The sequence below is a fragment of the Podarcis cretensis genome (genome assembly GCF_951804945.1).
Source record: "Podarcis cretensis genome assembly, chromosome: Z".
In the NCBI taxonomy this organism is placed as follows: domain Eukaryota; kingdom Metazoa; phylum Chordata; class Lepidosauria; order Squamata; family Lacertidae; genus Podarcis; species Podarcis cretensis.
In genome coordinates, this window is record NC_137184.1 from 31,358,290 (window position 1) to 31,375,490 (window position 17,201).

Sequence of the window (17,201 nt, forward strand, 5' to 3'; positions counted from 1 at the left end):
CTTCTTCTTCTTCTTCTTCTTCCTCTTCTTCCTCTTCCTCCTCCTCCTCCTCCTCCTCCTCCTCCTCCTCCTCTCCTCCTCCTCCTCCTCCTCCTCACATAATTATAAGATTATTGTATAATCTTAGGAGGTTATATATAGTCTTCCCACCCCTGTGGCAGTGAATGTGTTTCCATTAGGAACATAAGAACCACCTGCTAGATCAAGACAATGGCCCATCTAGTCCAGCATCCTGTTTTCTTGCAGTAGTCAACCATTTTTAAAAATTCCTTGTATATCATGTCCCAATATCTTTTGGCGTGTTTACATTGCCACCATATTTGCATCAGGGAGCCTTCTGCCTCAGAGCACATCCAACATAGATTGGACCCTCTTCTATTCATTTCAGCAAGTTTTGATGGTTTCAGATACCATCTGTACAACATTTTTTGTATATTTTCTTTTACTGCAAAGCGAGCAGGAAAAAAATCATTTTATTCCAAAGTTTCTCCTAATCGGTAAGCTCAATATTATGCCCAATGTCAATCACCCAATGTATCTTCACAGCTTTGACTAGCTCATCTTTGTTTTCCCAGTCTAGTAGGATTTTATATATTTTATATATATATAATTTGTTGTTTCCCATTAGTATCTTTTCAAATTCTGAGCCCTCTTCAGCAAATACTTTGTCTTTCTCTTTTCTAAAGCTCTTACTCACTTGCATATATTGGAACCAGTCTGTAAATATTTTTCCTGTTTCTTACCTCTTTTTCAATCTTACCAAATCTTACTTAAAGTCTAGAAGGTCTTTGTATGTTCCCTAGACTTTGTCCATATTTAGCCTTTTTAACTGCCACCGCTTTCATAGGCAATACCCAGCCTGGGTCTTTCTTTCTAAAAAGGTCCTTATATCTTGCCCAAATATTGTATAAACTTTTCCTTTTTAAAATAATAATATATTATTTATTTTTTTCAGATTTTGAAATTTATGAACAATTATCAAACAACCAACATAGAAAGAGAATTCTGAAGAATCTTCTGGACTTCGCTCTTCCCCTTTGTGTGTCCTTATATTAACCTTTTCCTCCTGCATATTGTCTATTAATCCAAATCTATTAAATTTCCATTCTAACCAAAATTCAACATTAAACTACAAGTGTTATTCCAATTCTACTAATAATTTTAATTATTTACAGTGGTTTTTAAGATAATTTATATATTTTCCCCATTCTTTACTAAAATTTTAGTCTTCCTGATTTCTGATTATTCCAGCCATTTTTGCCATTTCAGCATAGTCCATCAACTTAATCTGCCATTTTTCTTCAACCTTTCCTAATCTTAGCCTTAACACCGGCTCACCACAGGGTTGTGTGTTGAGTCCCCTGCTCTTTACTCTCTATACGTATGACTGTACAGCCATCTATTCCAGCAACAAAATCATCAAGTTTGCTGATGACACTACGGTGGTGGGGCTCATTTCAGGAGGGGATGAGTCCGCCTATCGGGACGAGGTGGAGCGGCTCTGTGTTTGGTGTGGAGAGAACAATCTGGCTCTTAATACAGCTAAGACCAAGGAATTGGTGATGGATTACAGGACAAAAAAGGCGGTCATTCAGCCCTTGTATATCAACGGGGAACGGGTGGAGAGGGTGGCGGAATTCAGGTTTTTGGGAGTGACTATCGATCAGGGCATGACTTGGAGCGCAAATACCACTGCTCTGGTGAAGAAGGCTCAGCAGAGAATTTATTTCCTCAGACTTTTAAAGAAGAACAATCTGAGTGAGAAACTGCTGGTGTCCTTCTACCGAGGCTCCATAGAGAGCATTCTCACATACTGTATTTGTGCTTGGTTCTCCAGTTGTACAGCTAGGGAGAAGAAGGTGCTCCAGAAGGTCATAACCACAGCCCAAAGGATTATTGGTCATCCTCTCCCATCTTTGGAAGAACTGTACGGTTCCCGTTGTCTTAGGAAAGCAAACAACATCCTGCAGGATGCATCTCACCCGGGATACAGTCTGTTTGCACTACTGCCTTCTGGCAGGAGATATAGAAACATCAAGTCAAGGACAAATAGACTGAAAAATAGTTTCTATCCAAGAGCTGTGGCCTTTTTGAATGCTGTAACTCGATAGTGTGACCTGGGAGTTTGATGGGTGTGGGTGTGGGTGTGGCTGGAATGTGGTTTGTTTGGTTGTTGTTGCTGTTTTGCTTTTGTTGTTTTTTTAAGGGATGACATCCAATTTCGTTGCACTGTGCAATGTTGCACTTGTGTAATGACAATAAAGAATCTATCTATCTATCTAATCACATGGTTGGGGAAAAAATTGTGGGCTTTGGTGTTATCATAATATAGATAACCATGCCCTCCAAACACCAGATCAAACTCTTCTAGATCCAAAATGCCTTCATCCTTCACACTTCCTCACAGTACATTTTTTTGCATCTATTAATATTTTAAATGTAAAACCAAGCCTGTCATTTCCAGTGAAAGATCAATGGAGCCAGAGTTCACCAGGCATGGGTAGACCTCTGGGAACAAGCTGTGAAACCATTCGTTTATCACGTCCTTGACGTTGATGTCTGAGCTCAGGATGCACAATGAGATGTCCACAAAAATATCCCCCACAGATATAAAAGGTGTTGGTGTAGTTTCTTGCATGCTGCTCTATAATTTCAAAGGCTTCTGGAAAAATTAAAGAAAGAAGTAGGGGTCAGTAAACCATGTTTCCAGAAAGCAGAAACAGGGGGGAGAGAATGAGGGTCTTCTTCTAAGAGGTGTGTCTTCGACTATGAAATCGACAGCAGATAGAAAGCAACCTCGAAGAAGTGTGTAATTCTCCCAAATGAGAAACATTTCAACACTACCCAGTCCACCCAACTATCTTCTCTCCCTAGACAGAAGCAAAATCAGACCATTACTGAACCTTGTTTGGGGGATAGGCGACCCTTCCTTCTCCAGTGAACAGTTAATATATGCCAGTATGCTCCAACACAAATGACGTAACAGCTATGTGGCTTGGCTTCGTCATTTCTGTTTTGGTTGACCACATTTTTTTATAATGTTGCTGTTAAATATGCTGAATCTTCTCTAGTTAACATACATTTTTAAAAATTTTGTTGTTTTTATTCAAGAGAAATGCTGTTATCTATCTAGGTTGTTTTTATATAATCCTGACATAGATTACACTGCTAGAGCCAGATCATTCAAAAGCTGCCATCACCTCTTTCCTTTCATCAACATGCTGTCATGACCTTTGGTTTGTGGTCCACCTGCACCACTGTCTGGATAGATATAGCCTTACTACTGTTGTCTATGCTCTAGTAACCTGTAGGACAAATTACTGCAATGCTTTATACATAGGGCTGCCTCTGAAGACACTTCAGCTGGTGGAGAATTCGGTGGCCTGGTTGCTCACCAGGACAAGACAGTTTGAGCATATTACATTGATCCTGGCCTGACAGCACTGGCTGCCAATTAGCTTCTGGGCCCAATTCAAAGTGCTGGTTTTGACCTGTAAGGCCTTAATTGGCTCAGGGCCGCAATACTTCAAGGACTGCCTCTTTCCATATAAATCTACCTTGACCCTGCGATAAGCTTCTGAGGCCCTTCTTTGTGTGTCTCCTCCTCAAGAGGTCTGGAGGGTGGCAACACAATAAAGGGCCTTTTCTGAAGTGGCTCCCCATTTCTGGAATGTTCTCCATGATCTTTCCCCAACCCACCCTGCCCAAACCCCACATTTTCCCCCAACCTGACCCACCCAAACTGCAAGACCTTTACCCACCCCACCCCAACTCTGTGATGCTTCTCCCACCCACCCTGCCTGAGCTCTGTCCTCTTTCTCACCCTACTTGCCCAATCTTCATGCCACAGTTGCCCCCGCCCGCCCCCCTTGCCTTTGCCAGCTGTCTTTCCTCCGCCACTGTGGCAGCAGTGGCTAGACTTCGGCCATATGTCTTCTTGCAGCCTACTCAGACTTGCTGCAGCTGCAGGAAGTGGTGCACCCACTTTGGAAGTGTGCTTCAAAGAAGTGCTGAGCCCATTTCTGAGAGCATGGCAGAGGCCATGACAGTGGAGGGAAAGGCCATGGAGGAGGTGGCAGTGGTGGCAGTGGTGGTAGAGCAGGACATCCAGAATTTCAAGCAGAAGGGCTTCTGTGAACCCAGGATGTCCCGGCCAAAGTGGGACACTTGGAAGCTCTGAAAATCTGCACCAGTGCTCATATATAAGAGTAGATCTCTGTTGCATTCTGCTTGTGGCACTGAAGCTTCCAGCCCCACTTAACTGAAGCTGCAGAGGAAAGCTGCAGTGTAGCAAGGGACAGCAACTAAGGGATAGGTAGATGCTGGAGACGACAAGGAACAAAGGTGCTCATGGAACAGCTTCACAGGGCTTAAGGACATGAGATCTGTAAGGTGGAGATGGCAAGGTAAAATGTTCATGCAGGCTTTCCTGGAAAGGTCAATCCAGTTAACTAGGTGTATTAAGCTGATTTGTGATGCAGTGCAGAGAGAAGAAATATCATGGTGCAGCAGCACAACTGGACACCTTTATCTGTCCCAGCTGCAACAAAGCATGTCTCTCTCATATTGGTCTCTGCAGCCATAGCAGGTGCTACAATTTATCCAACAGTTCGAGTTTGTCCCCAAAGGCCCCCTCCACCATTGTCTCCTGAGAAAGACAGATGCCAGCAGATGTGTTTTGTACTTGTTTCTGAATGTAATTGTATTGTCCACTTTATGCTCTTCAGCCACGTGCTGCTGCTTATTATTATTATTAGTAGTAGTAGTAGTAGTAGTAGCAGTAGTAGTAATGTTGGAGGTATAGACATTTTTGCAAATAAATAAAACTAAGTCTTCAACTGGGAAAACGTGACAGAAAGCAATGGCTGATGACTGAAAATGATAAAGACACTCCAAAGGCAAAACAATAGAGATTTTCAACAAGGTCATGGGAAACTATAGCCTACAGAGCCACAAACCAGTTTGGCTCCAAGAGACTTTCAACTTGCAGCACAGAAATATTCTCTGATCTCCCAAGTCCTGTTCACAGCATTGGGTGAATTGTGTGTTAAACTGGAGCACATTCATGACAGGAACCATCTCTTCATTATCTGGATTCAGGAAAACACATCCACCACTGAACAACCATGTGGTTCTTTGATGTTGTGGTGTTCTGCTTTGTCACACTTCCCTTTGCAAGAGCTGCCAGAAGTGGACTTGGGGCTTCCATAGGCATCTTTTGAGCAAGTCTTCTCAAGAGAGCAACTTGGCTCCTGGGGGCAGCCTTCACTCTGGGGAAATGAAACAAGATGCTCTGCACCTCAGCCTCTCCACACATGAAGAATTGGACCATCACCACAAAGCTTACGAGGCAAGCCACTATTGGTGGTCCAAAGTTGCTGTTGCACCTCAGTGCCTTGCATCTGCTTGGGGCTGTCAGTTTCTTGGATTTGCATAAATCCACCCTGCCTGCGCAAAAAGCCGAAGAGGCTGAAAGCATCCAAGATGATTCTCAACATCACACCTTGCCAGAGTTCTACATAACTTTCATCTCGCAGCAGGAGATGTTTCACCCTGCTGTTCCCAGATTGGACTGTTCTAGTTCTTGCTCAGGGGAAGTTGGTGTGTAGACCATATCTCAAAGCCAGTGGTAAAGATGAACGGCAGTGGCCACAGGAACACCTTATCAGAGAAGACACAGACACCTCCTAGTGGAAATTTAGCTCCAGGTTTAGCTCCTTCAAATTGCAGCCTACTCTCCCATGTCATACACGAAAGCAACATAGTCCCTTGCACGTTTCACTTTCAGCTGCAAGGCACATGGTTGGGAATGAGTTGTTCTTACTGAGTACCAGTCCAAATAACTTTTGCTACTGCAGAACAGACTATATGGCCCAGTTTCAGCCCCAGGTTGGGATAAGTGCCATGTTCCCAGTAAAAGTACCCACAGGGAGCCTCAGTTTATATCCACCAGATAAAGGAGATCAGGATAGGCAAGGACTTGCTGTAGCCACCAGTTAATAAACCAGAATACTTACAACTTGTCTAAAAGCCACAAACACACAGGCATTTGTGGGTGGTGTGGCAATGACATAGATCACTTGCAGAAACCAAGAATAAGGTGTGAACAGGGCTGTCTTCTGAAGCAAAGATCAGGCACCCATGAGCAGAGGGCATTTTGTAGTGTAGGAAGATGACAACAAACACACAATGCAGACAGCTAAAATTTCCTCAAGGCAGACACCTAAAGGGTGCTAGATGAGAGTGATGCTCTATCAAGTTGCGATCAGATATCACATTAAATTCCATTAGGGACATATGAAGTTGGCTTATGGCAGCTCAGTCTATTTGCCCATCCAAGTCCCATAATGTCTATTTTGGCTGGCAGCAGCTCCCCAGCGTCTTACTGATCAAGACTGTTACAGAAGCGGCATTCAAGTCCTGCTCACAGCATGTGGAAGATTGTGTGTTGGTTGGTTTTTTAAAAAAACTGGAGCACGTCAGTAACAGGAATCATCTCTTCAGCATCTGGAGTCAGCAAAGCACATCCCCCACTGAACAACCATGTGGGTTTTTTGAGGCTGTGGTGCTCTGCTTTGTTGCACTCCCTTTTGCTGGAGCTGCCAGAGGTGGGCTTGGTGCTTCCAGGGGCATCTTTTGAGCAAGTCTTGCTTCTTAAGAAGGCATATTTGCTCCCAGGAACAGCCTTCACTCTGGGGAAATGAAAGAAGATGCTCCACACCTCAGTTTCTCCACACATGAAGAATGCCATTCCCGCCATTTTTTGGAGGGGATGAATTTGCCATACCGCTCCTCCCCTGGAAGAAGAGGAGAGGTGACATTTCCTTAGGGGATGACATTATGGTCTGCGGATTATTTCACCCAATGGGGAGAGGTGATGGCAGTATATTTATACTTGTTCAGTTGCATTTGTTGAATCTGACTAGTTAATTAGTTTTGCAGATCCTCAAGTTGTTATATTATTCACATTTGGTTGTCTTGACTCTACTTCATGGTGTGCTTGCTGGTAACTGGGTCATCACCATCAGCAGTCCAGTGTTGCTGTTGCACCTCAGTGCCTTGCAGTCAGTAATAGAGAAGAAGCCAGGTACCTCCTTGGGTTAGATTTGAAATGAATCAACCACCAACCTCTGGATATCTTGTCAGGTGAATCAGCTACATCTGCCATTGCTATCTCAACAAGGAACAGGAACAGGAACTTTGTCAGTTAGTGGTAAGGAGGATCTGGTGAAACGAACACTGTGCTGCAATTAAAGTACTTCAGTCCTCAATTAATTAGTCTTTGGATTTAGACCATTTAGCAGTTCCAAAAAGCCAGACCAAAATAGGATGGAAGAAAAAGAAACGGGGGGACTTCCAGGTTAGCGCCATTGGCAATGGCGGCGTTCCTCTGAGAGGAACCCGCTCCGTGGAATTCGGGTCGTGCCGCCACGGCGAAGGCGGAGACCCTTTAGAAATCCCAGGCGGATGAAGCCTGGGAACGTGGGATTCGGCTGACACCAGGAGCACCCCCCCTACCCACAGGGAAACCCCTTTTCGGGGGTTCCAAAGTGACGTGGGGTGAGCAGCGCGGTGTTTTGAATCGACCACTATTTTTACGGAGTGAAGCCGCACAGCCGTTGCCGGAGAGTGCTGACTTTTTATTGTGGACAATTGGATTTCAAACAACAACCCGTGAGTAGAATGGAAATTGGATTTTTAAAGTTTTTTTCTTAAATTGGCACCGATCGGGGAAGGTCTAAACAGGAAGTCCGCCTCCCCTTTCTGTAAATAAACTGAAGCAAAGAACCTGTCAACTAAAGTTGTGGAGAGTCTTATGTAAAGGATTTAAATTCCACTGATTGAAACCACTATCAATATGTTTTCTGGAAGCAAGGGAGCCTGCAGGAGAAGGTTAAAATTCGGGAATTGAAGCACCACTTCCCTAAAGCCGGGAGTGGTCTGTGAGAGCCCGCTGACGGTGAATAGACAAATTTGACAGCTGTCAAGTTAGCTGTCAAGATACAAAAGAAGGACTTTGTTTCTACTGTCTGTTTTTGTTACAACCTTGAGTTTGGAAAGAAGGAAGGAACTGTTACAATTTAACGTACGGGACCTTTGGGTCTGTGCTGGAAGGAGTGAAAAGGAACTTGAATCCCTCTAGAGGGAGCTTTGGGACATTGTCGGAAGGAAGCAGCTGGAAATTGCTCTTAAAGATAAAAGCCTTGAGAAACTAGTTTTTGACCTTGGACTGTTTAAGGATGGCGGTCGGGAAGGAAATCGAGTGTGAACTGAACAGGACATTTTATCTCTTGGGAAAGCTGCAAGACCAGATAAATGTTTTGACTACTAATGTTGTAATCTTGGGAACAAAAGTGGGTATTAGTAAAGAAGTTGACAAGAACTCGGCACAGGAACCTATTTCAACTGAACAAATTGAAAAAATTGAGAAGGAGAATCATGTTGCGATTAAAGTGATGAAAGGGGGAGCCGTAACCCTACAGAGGCAAATGGTGGACTACAATTTGAGGCCTTATATGATGGCAACTAGGAGAAGCAAATTTTTGGAGATGGAAGCCTGGCTTGGTTTGGAAAATGAAAGATGGAGAGATCACCCTATGTGGAGATCAAATGACCTTTGGGATACAAATCTGAGCCAGGTGGAGGTTGGAGCTCTGGGGGCCTTTGGATTTGAAAGGAGTGTGAAACAAGATTTGGAATATCCTATAGGCCCTATTTTCAACTATGGAAGGAATATGGTTACCGTTGGGTTGGAGCTCCCCCGAGATCTGTTTTTCAACACCAAAGATTATCAAAAAGACCGGCAGAGGGGACATGAAAGAGACTTAAGAGCCTCGGACTTAAGATCTCCGGGTTGATGGTTTTTGAGATTGATGGAACTATGGCCAGGGGCCGAAACCGGGGAGGGGATCTGGTGGAAGAAAATTGGGAATTTAAAGTGTATATAATATAATTTGTTTTGTTTTTTTCTTTTAATGAGAGATGGGGAAATCGTGGAATGGAATCTTTTTTGACCCTAGGGGAAACGTTTTAAGAATAAGTACAGATATATAAGTTTCAATGAGAAATAAGATTAAATAAAGTAAAAGTGGATGGTTATTTGGTGAAAGAAAAAATGGAAAATTATAGTATATTAAGAAAAGATATAAGGATAAAAATAAGATGAAGGATTTGTTGAAATACCTATATGAATTAGAATACAAAGAGGGAAATTATAGTATGCTAAGTTAAATTATTAGGATAAAAACAAAGTTGGAAGGATTTGCTGGAATATTTAATTGAATTAGAATACAAAGATGGGAGGCATGAGGAAGTCAAGGAAACAAGTGAATGTAACTAAGTGAGTTAAAGGTTTGACTTGTTTTTTACTTTTTTCTGTTTTTTGATGATGTTTTTTCTTTTCTTCTTCTTTTTATATGTACTGTTTTTTCTTTTTTCTTTTTTTTTCCTTTCTTCGATTGTTATCTTTTTAAAAAAATTTTCTGTAACCTTTAAAATTTTAATAAAATTAATTTAAAAAGAAAGAAAGAAAGAAAGAAAGAAAGAAAGAAAGAAAGGACTTCCGGAGGAGGCGCCACCGACAATGGCTCATTCCCTCTAATCTAGAGGGAGAAAGCCCCGCAGAAATCGGGTCCTACTGCTGCAGCGAAGCGGGGACCCTTTCGAAAACCGCAGGCGGGTGAAGCCTGAGACCGTGGGACTCGGTGGGCACCTTTTGCGCCCCCCCCCCATCAGTAAAGGAACCCTGTAAAGGGCTCCGGAGCGAGACGGGATGCTGGCGCGGTGCTGAGAGTCAATCGCTACTTCTGCGGAGCAAAGCTGCACAGCTGATGTCGGAGAGCGCTGTCCTTTTTCCTGTGACAATTCGGCTTTTAAACAACAACCCATGAGTAGGACAATTGAAAGATCGGGAGATCAAAGGAATGGGCCCCTTTGATCAAAGGAATAAACTTGAATTTGGCTCCGAAGCGGGAAGGTGTAAACAGGAAGTCTGCCTTCCGCTTTTTGTAAATAGGCTGAAGCAAAGATCTTACAAGCTAAAAAGCCTGGAAAACTGACTTTAAGATTGAAATTTCCTGCATCTACAACTATCAAACCCCCCCCCCCTGACAGCAGGAGAAAAGGGGGAAAGAAATTTTGACTTTTTAATCCTGCACAGAGAGTGTAAGAATACAAGCTTCCATCGTCCCAAACCTGGGGACGGAATGTCAGGACAGAAATTGTCGGTGATACCTATTAATTGAAATGGAAAAATTATTGATAGATAGAACTAAAAGGGAAATAAAATAATTCTAATGCCCCTTTCTGCTTGTTTGCATTACATTGAAGGGAAACAAAGTATTTGAAAATCGAAAGTAAATTTCCCTTTGTTGGATACATTTTAAAGATGGACGTTAAATAGTAACTGTATCCCCTAGAGAGAGCTAGCCAGTGTGTTTGTTGCAACTTACAGGGAAGACATAACAGCTGTGAATTAGACTGTGGGAACAGCCATTTGACCTTGACAGAAATGATTAGGGAGGAAGATTTACTTGCTGCCCTTGGCAAAATAAATGCTGTGCTGCAGCAGCTGGATGAGAAAGTGACTTTGATGAACCAAAAGTTGGACTGTATTTCTGCAGCAGCTAGTAAAGATGAACTAATAGGACACAAAGTTAAAGAAACTTTACAACAACCAATTCAGGAAATTGGTTTAACAAGGCAAGTTCAAGGGCAGAGGATGATGGAAGAGGTTGCGATTGCACCTCAAAAGATACAGAGACTCAAAATCCCACATGACCAAAAGCTGCAACATTGGAAGATTGAATTTGGAGAACATCTGCAAAACTTCGGAGTTGAGGAAGCCTTTAGCTCTGGTGGGATTGTGAAACAGGTGGAGGATTATCTTTGGAACAACTACCTTTTGGATTATAAACCAAACACTGGGGAGTGGATTACTGGGGAGTGGGACAATTTGATAAAAGAAAATGGAGAATATTACTGTATGGAACCCCCCGGAGATTCACTCCCCAAGGAGAAAGGGAAGAAAGCATGCAAGAATCCAACAAGGGACAAGAATGTGTACAAGCATAAACAGGAACAAGAAAACCTGCAGAGGGGACATAGAAGGGACTTGAGAGCCTCAGATATTAGAACACCTGACTGATCGATAGGATATAATGTAAGGACTGACATTATCCGAAACCAGGAAAAAGGGACGTTGGACAAAACCAGAATGAGAACTTCTTTTTTATAAATCATTTTATTTTTGGAATTAGTGTAATACTAATGAAACACTAAAATGTGCTGGAAAGGAATTAATTGGCTTTAGCAGAAAGGTTTGAAGGAGTTAAGTTTAAATATGGTTTAAATTTCGGAATTTTAAGGTTTTGAAAGCAAGACAAGGTTAAAGAAATTAATGGTAAAATGAACTGTAAAATTTTTAAATGTTAATAATGTTGAAATGAAATGAAGTGGTTCTAGTAATAAGGTAAAATAAGAACTTGCAAGAATGAGCTGATATCAGATGAAAATTTCAAGTTATAATATAAGAGGATAAACAAGTGAGGGTAAATTAAGAGGGTATGAATTTGCTGAACCAACTTTTACATGGAATACAAAAAGGGAGGTGAGAGGAAGTCAGGAAAATAAGTAAATGAGTGGTAAGAAATTGAAAAGAGGGATTTTTCTTTTTTCTTTTTTTGATGTTAAATTTAGGTTTTTGTATTTTTCTTGGGTTTTGTTTTGTTTGTCGATTACTGTTCTGTAACCTTTTTCTTGTTAAAATTTAATAAAATATCATTTAAAAAAAATAAAAAAGAAAGAAAAAGAAACGGGGACTGTGCACTGCTGGCAGGAAAGCAGGGGACAGGAAAGGCACACCTAGAGGACCCTGGGGCTTGGTGGGGGCAGAGAGTGGCCAAGTCTAGGCCTCAACAGTGAAGCTTCCTACTCATGCACCATCTTGCTCAGATTGTTTGCACTCACTTTTCAGCGTCTCTCCAGGGTTTCAGACAGGAATCTCTTCCAGCACTACCTGTAGAAGCCTCCTGGAGCTTTCTGAAGACCAGGCCAATTGATTCAACAGGTCAATATCCTGAAGGGTGGGTCGAGGCGATAATCATCCCAATTTATAAAAAGGGCCCCACATCAGACCCGGTGTGATGGCCTGGGAATCCGATTCAGAGGCTGAACTGAAGGAATCCCAGCCTGCACAGGAGTCCCCGCCTCCAGGGCCGGCTGAACTGGGGCAGGGCCTTGATTCTGAACCGCCCGCACCTGTGCCGGATCCTCAGGAGCAGGCACCAGGTGAATCCACTCTGGCTCCGGAGGTGGTTGAGAACACAGTGCCTACAGGTGTGCCTCTCCCAGCCCTGTCAGGGGAAGGTGAGTCTCCCCCTGGGTCCATTTACCCTCCAGCCTCTCCTGAGCTGCAGAGGCTCAGGGCAGAGAGGCGGAGGGAACTGGTTTCTCCCAGGAGGAGTGCTCACCTTAAGGCCAGGAGAGGCGGGTCACCTGGGGGCCAGGACCGCCCCTGGCCTCAGAGAAGATAAAGGCCAGTCAGCCCGGTCCCAGGTTGCAGGAGCAACGTCGTTGAAGAGCTGTTTCGGCCAGCACCCAGTCCTATTCCTCCAGAGTTCCTGTCCTTGCCTGGCTCCTCGCTTTGGACCCCGCTTCGCCCGTGGAGGACTGCCTGCCGACCCTCGACTCAGGTCCTGAACCTCGCCCCGCAGTAACCGCCCCCTGGGACCAGCACACACAGCAAGTTACAGACCTATTAGTCTTCCACCTATACCTAGCAAATTATATGCAAAACACCTCTATATCAAATTAACCAGTTGGAAGTACGTTGAGGCTATCTTGGCAGAGGAGAAAGCTGGATTTAGGCAAGGCAGATCTACCATAGATCACTGTTTTGTCTTAGCACATCTTATTGACAAATACACCAAGAAAACCTGTGGGGTCTTATATGCAGCCTTCATTGATTTGAAGGCTGCCTTTGATTCAATTTCACGAGTAAGACTCTGGGCCAAATTGAATACATCCAGTATAGATAAAAGATTATTATTTTTGACTAATGGCCTATATAAAGATACTGTGTTGTACATAAGATCCTCCACAAATGGCCAACTCATAGGCCCAGTACCAGCCACCAAGGGGGTTAAGCAAGGCTGCATTTTAGCCCCAGCTTTATTTAATCTATATATCAATGACATGGTGAAAAGCCTAACATCTCCGGAGTTCCATGCTCATAAATTGGCCACAAAACCAATCTCAGTGCTCTTATATGCTGATGAGGGAGCTGCGGAGAGGGCGGCGGGGGAGAGACAGCCAGAGAGGAAAAGAAAAGAAAGGAAAGGAAGAAACACAAGAGAAGAAAGGGAGGAAAACCAGGATCAAGGGGAACCCCCCCGCTCCCTCTGGGTCGCAAAGCAAATAGGCAAAGGGTTCTGCCACAGCCCCACCTGGCGGAAGGGTCTTTCTTTCCCCTTTCTCCAACACCTCCCTCCCCCCGTTTTGGTTTATGGAGAAAAAGAAAATGGTCACTCAGGGTAACCAGGAGCCAACAGCCACTCCTGACACAATGGTCCAGCCATTCACAACAATCCCATTCCCACCTCCCCCACAGGATGGGATCCCCACAGAGTATGGCGTACCCCACACTCAGGACTATGCAGGCCAGACCAGCGAGCACAATCTGACAATCTACGGGAGTACACAGGCGCACGGAGAACAGAACACGAACACAGCCACCACACAGAATGGATCTCTTATGCAGACAGAAGGAGGGGCACAGACGGATGGCCAGCCGTCACAGACACAAAGCAACGAGAGTACCGAGAGCAAATCTCCAACATTCCCTTCCACTTTCGGGATCCTGATCTCAGGCAGATGTTTGGGCAATTTGGCAAAATCCTTGATGTAGAGATAATCTTTAATGAACGTGGCTCCAAGGGATTCGGGTTCGTAACTTTCAAGAATAGTGCTGATGCAGACAGGGCCAGGGAGAAATTACACGGCACCGTGGTAGAGGGCCGTAAAATCGAGGTTAATAATGTCACTGCTCATGTGATGACTAATAAGATGATCACACCATATGCAAACGGTTGGAAGCTGAGCCCTGTGGTTGGAGCAGTGTATGGCCCTGAATTATATGCAGTTCCAGGCTTCCTTTACCCAACTGCAGCCACCACAGCAGCCGCATTCAGGGGAGCTCATCTGAGGGGCCGAGGGTGGACAGTGTATGGCGCAGTGAGAGCAGTACCTCCAACAGCCATCCCAGCTTACCCAGGTGTGGTTTACCAGGACGGATTTTACGGTGCTGACCTCTATGGCGGATATGCAGCCTACAGATATGCACAGCCTGCTACCACAATGGCAGCCACTGCTGTTGCAGCCGCTGCAGCGACTTACAGCAATGGTTATGGCAGGGTGTACCCAGCAGACCCTTACCACGCCCTTGCCCCTGCCGCTAGCTATGGAGTTGGCGCTGTGGCAAGTTTATACCGAGGTGGCTACAGCCGATTCGCCCCTTACTGAAGTGACATGAGTCCCCTGCAAGTGGGACAGACCCCCCCCCCCCCCAGTTCATGAGGCCTGGCTATTGCAAAATTTACTAGTAGAGGAACTCTATAGCAAGAAGAGGAGGAAAACAAAAGAAAAAAAAATGAGAAATACTTTTTTATACCTCACTATGTCTTTGAATATGTATTTTTCCTTTAAATTTCTGCCTTTAATTCTTTTGTTCCAAAGATTGTGCATTTTTGGGGGGTTTTGGTTTTGGTTTTTTAAAAACTGTGGTAAACATAATGCATTTCCATGTGCGTATATGCGTAGCTTATCCTACCAATCATAAAAAGAAATGAATAGTGCTAAGGAGCACCATTAGGAACCAGTATCATGAAACTAAATCAGGAACTTGCAGACGTTTTGTTTTACCTGGGTCTGGTGCCTGAGGCCTGCGATACACAAGGAATAGCCCCCTCTGCCTGCAAAGGGCAGTGCTGATTGCCTGCAGCTGGAAACTGCATGCTGTTTGGAAACGCAAAATGTTCCCTTTTTATCATCACCTGACAAACATGGGCTCAGGACAGTTCTAGAAGTGTCAAGATTTTAGAGATTTCAAGACAAGACTCCTCAAAACTGCCCAAAGACTTCGTCTGTTAATGGTTTTAGGGGGACAAGACTTGAAATACATTTATGATCATGCTGCTTCTATACATAACCCCCCCCCCCCTTTAGTGATTAGCGTCCACTACCAAGGCTGTCCTTAGTTTCTTTCACTTGCTATGGTCTTCCTCTCTTCCTGTCCTTCCCCTCTTTTCTTTTCTGGAGGAGCAGCAGATGTGGGACAACGACTGCAGAAGTTGAAGCCATGGTGGAGAGTTACATCTCCAATAACAAGGAATCTGATGGCCATGTCGTGCACACCCTGAAGTTATAGAAGAACGATTGGGGGGGGGGGAGCTTGCACCAGTGCCACTCTGAGCTAATCAGTCACCCAGTTTCCAAGATCCTCCTTCTTTTCACCCTAAGATACTTAGCTTTGCTGCAAGTATGCCACCAAAAAAAATGCATGAAGAGAAGAATATGGCCTGGATAATGAACCTAGAAAAGCAGAAGAGGCAGTGGGAACGATATTTTGTGTTGCAAAACTATACTTAAAGTAATTCTTGTGTAGCATCAGCGTCTGGGGACAAGCAGAAATATATTTCATATGCTGATGATGCGGTCCTCCTATCCCGAACAAAAATAGGCCTAAAGGGGTTGATAGGAGAATTCTCAGCATACTGCAGGAGAGAACAGCTGGTGGTAAACTATAATCTATGCCCAGGGGCCTTGTTGTTCTTTAGCTATGCGATCAAATTCTCTACGTCCACTGTGGTTACAGGTGGCCAGTGATGTGAACCCTCTGGTTGAATGCTTGGCTTGTTAAACTGAGCTTCCTTGTCATAATACAATGATTGAAAGAATCAGATCCACTCTTGGAGTTCAACAGTGCAAATGAGTCCGTTACACTCCTGGTCCAGATATGGTACACCAAAAGCTACACTTGATCTTAGTCAAAAGGTCGAGAAGCGATGCTGATGACCTAGTACTTGTATCTAGAACCCAGGTGGGCCTGAGATGGCTGCTGGCAAAATTAAGTTCATATTGCACGAGGAATGCTTTATCTATAAACTACGATAAGACGCAGCTCATTGTATTTGGGAAGCGTTCTAAAAAGCATGTTTGGCACCTGGATGAACACATCATAAACCAAGTAAATACGTTTAAATATCTGGGATTGATTTATTCAGAAACAGCATCTTAGAATACACAGCTATCCAATATTAAATTGCAAGCCTTTAAATCAGCAAAAGCTATTCTGAAATTTGCTGCCTGTAAAGGTGGAAATCTGATCAACCCAGCTCTATCTGTGTATAAAGCAAAAACAATGGCCCAGATTTTATATGGTGCAGAGGTTTGGGGTACCTCAAAGGTCTTATTTTTTAAGTATTCTTTTAGGTTTACCCAAAGACATGCAATCTGCCATGGTCAGGTTGGAAACTCGCATGTTGAACATAGAGAGCCAAATAGATAAAAGAATTCTCTGTTACTGGTTTAGAGTTCAACAGTTGGACAACACTAGGCTACCAAAAAAATGCCTGATTGAGCTCTCAAATGGATTACCCCTTAAAAACTGGGTACATCATGCTGCCCAACTGATGGGCAAATATGACCTCTCAGTGACTGAGATTAAAGAACTCCCCTTATATTCACAGAAAAATATTTTTAAACGAACCATAAGGGCAGTGGCAACTAAAAACGATCTAAACTCTATGTGCACATCTACATGCGCCCCATTGTATTTTAAACTTAGAGAGGTCAATGAACACATATCTTATTTTAATGAATTGACTTTTGCACAGCTTCGAAAAGCTTTTACAGAGCTACAACTAAATACAATAAGCTCTGCTTATAGAGATGGGAGACACAGAGGCATACCAAAAAACGAACGTGTTTGCATTAGGGGATGTTCTGAAGTAGAGGACCTTATGCATTATATCTAGCACTGTTCGTTATATAATGATGCAAGAAAAAGATTTTTGGTACCTATAATGACAGGGTCCCCTGGCCAGAACCCCCTTGACATTATGTTATATCTCCTTGCAGACACAGATAAGTATGTGACCTGGCGGGTAGCACTTTTTGCAACTGCTGCTAGGAAAATTAGAGCA

The 17,201-nt window shown here is 43.7% G+C and overlaps 1 protein-coding gene and 1 pseudogene across 6 annotated transcripts in view; one reads left to right on the forward strand and one right to left on the reverse strand.

The window, feature by feature from the left end:
- LOC307207666 (putative G-protein coupled receptor 34) overlaps positions 1–17,201 on the reverse strand; it is a 245,213-nt gene that overhangs the window by 10,634 nt on the left and 217,378 nt on the right. The window lies entirely within an intron of this gene.
- On the forward strand, positions 13,409–14,694 carry LOC307207665 (RNA binding protein fox-1 homolog 2 pseudogene; annotated as a pseudogene). Its single transcript has one exon. The product of its transcript is annotated as an RNA binding protein fox-1 homolog 2 pseudogene (transcript).